The following is a 6,000-nucleotide window of genomic DNA, read 5'->3' as shown; positions in this document are numbered from 1 at the left end:
GAAGCTATGAAAATGAAAAATATGAAGCCTACTTTTAAGCATGGGGGAGGCAACATTCTGGTGTGGGGTGCATGAGTGCTAAAGGAGTGGGCAAGTTAGATCTAATTAATGGTATGATGGACCAATATGTGTATGTGGATATATTAAGACGCAATTTAAAAGAAAATTCAAAAAAATTAGGGTTGGAGGGAACGTTTGTCTTCCAACAAGACAATGACCCGAAACATACCGCACCAAAAACTCGGGAATGGCTTTTAAATAATACACTCTGGCGCCTAAACACCCCTCCACAAATGCCAGACCTTAACCCAATAGAACATTTGTGGGATGAAATCAGCCGCGAAATAAATAAACGAGGAATAAGAAACCGTGAACAACTAAAAAACGCTATTTTAGAAGAGTGGGATAAAATTCCAACATTGACGACCACAAAATTATTAGGATCGATGAAAGCTCGTTTGTTGGAAGTGATTAGGAACATAGGAGGTCCTACAAGTTTTTAAAATTTATAATTCACGTACAATGTGTAACAATGATTTATTTCTGCAAAGTGTTCACAGACTTTTTTTGCATTCGTTTGGGGTGTTGTTTTGTTAAACATTTAATTGTGATATTCCTGCTGAACAAAAATAAAAGATTGAATATAAAATGAAAAACTCTGGTTTCTCTCTATCGAATAGTATATTTCATTTGAAAATAAAAGAAGTTTCTAATAAGATAATAATAAAAGTAATAAAATTTAGGTTAGTGTTCACAGACTTTTTTGGCCCAGTGTAAATCAAACGTCTTTTAACAGTTAATAAGTTGTTGAATAAGTGTTAGCAATTTTTGCGATTTTATTATTTATTAAGCAACTTTGTTGAAGCCTTCATATTCATACATTCTTCTTAATTTTGTAAGTAGATATTTTGCTATTACTTAGTTTCATATAATTTACTTCAATATAGCTGAATATATGTAGAGCTTGTCTTAGTAAGATTGAGTGCACCTTAATTGCTGATGTCTCGTCAAAAAGTGAGCCTAGTTCTGATTAATTGTTAAGTTTCAAACAGTTTCTTATTTCGATAAGTTATTATATTGCATAGATTGTTTTCGTTGTTTGATCAAAAGAATAAAATAATTACTTGCTAGATGTAGTTTTTTGATGCAAATCCTCTTATTTTATTTATTTTTCTGTCTGTTTTTCGGAATGAATGTCCCCTTTATTGATCAATTTGCAATATATTTTGTCTGCTTCTGGTGTGGAAAATGTTCCAATCGTGTCAAATTTTGACACAAAATAGTACAAGTCGATAATAAACTTTCAACCGAAAGTGTCAACCACTTTATAAAATAGTTTTTCATTTTCACTATTACTAGAGCCCAGTTTACACCTATTTCAATAAATAGGTTTTATTCGAAACATTTTTCGAAGAGCTTTCTTTATCAAATAGGATTACATGAGTCATAAATTTCCATGTTTGAAGATACTTCCAGTCTTTTCTCAATTCTCTGTCATTGTAAATATTCTTGTTTCAAGTTCAGGTTTTTTATTTTCATAATTTTAATTTTCCTTTTGGGTTTTTATTTGGTTTTGTAAGTTGCAATCTGCAACTTAATATTCCATAACTCATATTCAGCTTGGTTAACAAAAATTTTTTTCTTCTATTTCTGTTTGTAATTATGGTCAACTATTGTTTTGGAGTTCCTTTTTTTTATTTTTTATTTTTACTAAAATATTTCAAATTACTTTTTGAAGTTCTATTGCAACAAACCAAAATCACTTTTTTTACGAAGCTAAAAAATATTTTTTTTTTTGTTTTTGTTTTCAGAATCTAAGAAAAATATACGTTAAGTATTTACCTTCTGTATTAATTATTTACTTATATTTATTATATATTTACCAAAATGCCTTCTAAGTACCGAAAAAGAAAGCAAATAATTAAAAATTTAGTAACGGGTATTAGACAGACAATTGACAGCACTGCTGAGCTCGAGAACTACAATGTTATGACTCCCGACGCCACTAAGCAACAACGGTACTACGTTAAAAATCGCGAGGGAATAGTAAGAAAACAGCGACAATATAATTTAAGACAAAAAGAAAAAATCTAAGAGAAACAGGAAGTGTACAATTTAGAACATAAAGAAAACATTTAAGAGAAACAGAAAGAATACAATACAGAACATAAAGAACACATTAAAGAAAAACAAAAAGAATACGATTTTTTTCATAGAGGGGAAAAAAAGAAAAAACGGAGAGTGTACGATTTATCTCATAAAGAGGAGATACAGAAAAAACAGAGGAGTCAACGTTTGGTATTGAAACAGTGAACACGTATTTCTTGCGCTCTTCAATTTTTTATTTTTTAAATAGTTTTTATCTTGTTTTTTTACAATAATTTTATATGTATGAGTTCTTTTCATTGTATTTGAACTTTTTCGAAAGTTATTTGGAATTCTACCGAAGAAAATTGGTGAAAAACAGTTTTAAAGTGTATTTCAAGGTCAAATAGTTGTTATTAGTTGGACAAATTTTAAATTTGAACATCGGACTTGGCAAGCAGAGGAAGTGCAGCATGTTTATAGTTGGTGCCAGTGGTATCTCTGGAGCTGGTGTCTCTTAGTGGTGGGGGACCATATCTCTGTCCTTCTCGCACCATTCGCACTACCCGGCCAGCTACTGCGAGACTCCGTATGTTATATCACCTAATTTATTATTATAACTAATTAATTGCAATATTTGGTGATTAAATTTGATTTTTGCTGCCGAACTCTTTTTTATTATTTCTTTTTAAAGAATTAAATTTTACTGGTGAGTCATCAAGTTTGGCATTTAATTATTAAAACTATGAATCAACAATTGATCGACTTGCTATCTCAATTCAAAGATGAATTGAAAAAAGATATTAATAGTCAACGTAATTTAATAGTTTCTGAGCTTAAGGATTCCTTAAGCTTAATGAGTAACAAAATGGACAATTTAAATAGAAAGGTTTGTCAACTCGATAGAGAAAATCGCAAAAGAAATTTAGTGCTATTTGGCATTTCTAAGGAGTTTAAAGATTTTTTTGAACTGGAACGTTTTGTATGCGAATTTCTAAACGAAAAGTTGCACCTTACGTTAGATTCAACACATTTTGACTTCGTAAGGAGATTGGGAATTTTTCAAGAAAATAAAGCGCGACCAATTTTGATTGGTTTAACGCAGTTCCGTACGAAGTTGACTATTTTAAAAAATAGTTCAATGTTAAAGGGATCAGGAATAAAGTTGTCCGAAGATCTTCCTAGAGAGGTTCTACAACACAGAAAAACTTTGATCCCCAAACTCATTGAAGCGCGAAAAGAGGGCAAATACGCCGTAATTAAATATGACAAATTAGTTATAAGAAACGGCAATAACTCAGAGTACAGTATGGCACAAAGGCAAAAACGTCAACCCTCTGCTACACCTCCCGAGAACTTGGATGAGAATAGGAAGCTAAAGGATACAGCAATAACTAAGAAAACAAAATCAGGAACAAAACCAAATCAGATTAAAGAGAAACTGCAGCAATTTAGTTATGGACCTCACGGCTCCTCTTCACCCATTGTGCTCTCCGATCAATCAAACAGCGAGACTGACTCTACTGTGTCTACTCATAAGAAATAGCAACTATTCGGGACGGAACGACATCTGCGAGTTTTGGCTTATAATATACATGGTCTGCGGAATAAGAAAAACAATTCAGATTTTATTTCATATGTACAGCGATTTGACATCATTCTATTATTTGAAACGTTTGTGGAAGAGGAAATGATAAAAGACTGAAAATATTTTTCAAGATTTTCAGCTATTTTGGGTACCAGCGGCGAGAGTGGCAAGGCATGGCAGAGCATCGGGCGGACATCTCTATGGCATCAAACTTCAAGCTACCAAGGATCATCTGGTATCTTTTTGTAAGATTTCTGGCAAAGACTTACTGGTAATTAAAACAAAACCATTTCTAGCATACATTTATCCCGTGTACTTAAACTGTAATTGCTGGGCGGATGAATTTAATCAGTTGTTCAATTTTTTTTCGGTAAATAACAATTTAACAATATGTTTAATGGGTGATTTAAACGGAAGGATCGGTGATGGCCAATCTTTGTCCAAAAATCTTATTAATTTAAACTGTAAAATAGAATCCAGAAATAGAGTATCCAAAGATAAATTTATTAATAGTAACGGTTATAAACTTTTGGATTTTTTCGATAGCTTCAGTCTTATAGTCCTTAACGGTAGATTTGAAAATGATTTGGAAGGCGAGTTCACCTACATTAGCGAGGTTGGCTGTTCGGTAATTGACTATTCCTGCATTAGTATTAAAGGTATTGACATGGTAAGTAGTTTTAGAGTAGATCATCAGCTTTATTCAGACCATATGCCAATTATTACCACTCTGTTAATTCATGATAAACAACAAATTTACAACGATAACACTTTGTCTCTTTTACCAAAATTAAACTGGTCCAAGCAAAATTTACAAAAATATCAACAAAGTATATCTTTTTATTTGAACCATATTGTTTACAAGTACGATACTCTAGATGTGGAAGTTAACTATTTAAATGATATAATCAGGAGTTCAGCGATAGGTAACAATAATAAGAAAGGCCCTAAAGTGTGGAAAGCAGACTGGTTCGATGTAGAATGTAACCGTGCTAGAAGGAAATCTTTTAAGCAGCTTAGACTGTTTAGGAGAACGAATGAGGTAGAAGATAACACTTGTATTTAAAATATAATTTTGATTTTAAACGTTTATGCAAAAATAAGAAACAGAAATACTATGTAGATTGTGCTCGCAGACTTTATAATGTTAAAAGCAGTAAGGAATTTTGGCAGCAAGTTAGAGCTTTTCAAAAACGCAAACCCTGGGTGTTAGGAAATGTATCCCCGGATCAATTGTTTGAGTATTTTTGTAGACTACACAATTCATCAGTAACTGCTAGATTGGTATTTGATGTGTCCCACCGAGTCGATGCCTTTTTAGACAAACCATTCTCGTTTGATGAATTAGAACTTGTTCTAAGTAAGAGTAAAGAGAATAAGGCCCCTGGGACAGACAGAATTTGCTACGAATTTTACAAATTTGCTCCGATAGTTTTCTTAAATAGGCTTCTATTACTTTTTAATAAAATATTCGAAACTAGTAAGATACCGGCCTCTTTTAAGGAATCAATTATTTTTCCCTTATATAAAAAAGGAAATAAAAATTTAGCGTCTAGTTATAGGGGTATATCTTTTATTAATGTTATCTGTAAACTGTATTCCGGGTTAATCCTTCATAGATTAAATAACTGGTTGGAGAGTAATAATATTCTAAAGGAATCACAGGCAGGATTTAGGTCAAATTATTCGACCATAGATAATTTATTTAACTTAACCAACATTATTAAAATAAAATTAAGCAAAAAGAAACAAAAGGTATATGCCTTTTTTGTGGACCTGTCGTCGGCTTTCGACAGTATTGACAGGTTTAGTCTTATCTATAAATTACATAGAACTGGTCTCTCTACAAAAATTGTGACTAGTATTAAGAATCTGTTATCGGGAACCACTGCCTCTGTTATGTGCAGAAATGGGCTCTCACCTAATTTTGGTACAAATATTGGGGTGAAACAAGGATGCCTCCTTAGCCCTACCTTATTTTCTATATTCATTAACGACTTGGAGGAGTGCCTAGGAGGAGGGGTGGTAATAAGTGATAATTGCAAGATAAAACTACTGGCTTATGCCGATGACGTAGTTCTGTTAGCCTCCAATCCAATCTCCCTCCAGTTAATGATAAATGAAATGGAGTCTTATTGTTATCGTTGGAAATTAAAAATCAATTTACAAAAATCTAAAATTATGATTTTCCGCAATGGTGGCCGTCCAGCCAATAATGAGGTATGGTATTTAGGTACACAGAAAGTAGAGGTCATCAATGAATTCAAATACCTCGGTATAATACTTACCCCTACTCTATCGTATACTAAACATTTTCAAAACAAATT

This window comes from Rhodnius prolixus, unplaced genomic scaffold (genome assembly GCF_049639745.1).
Source record: "Rhodnius prolixus isolate KJV_2025 unplaced genomic scaffold, Rpr scaffold_31, whole genome shotgun sequence".
In the NCBI taxonomy this organism is placed as follows: Eukaryota; Metazoa; Arthropoda; class Insecta; order Hemiptera; family Reduviidae; genus Rhodnius; species Rhodnius prolixus.
The sequence above is the reverse complement of the archived record's forward strand: the minus strand, read 5'-3'. Positions refer to the sequence as shown.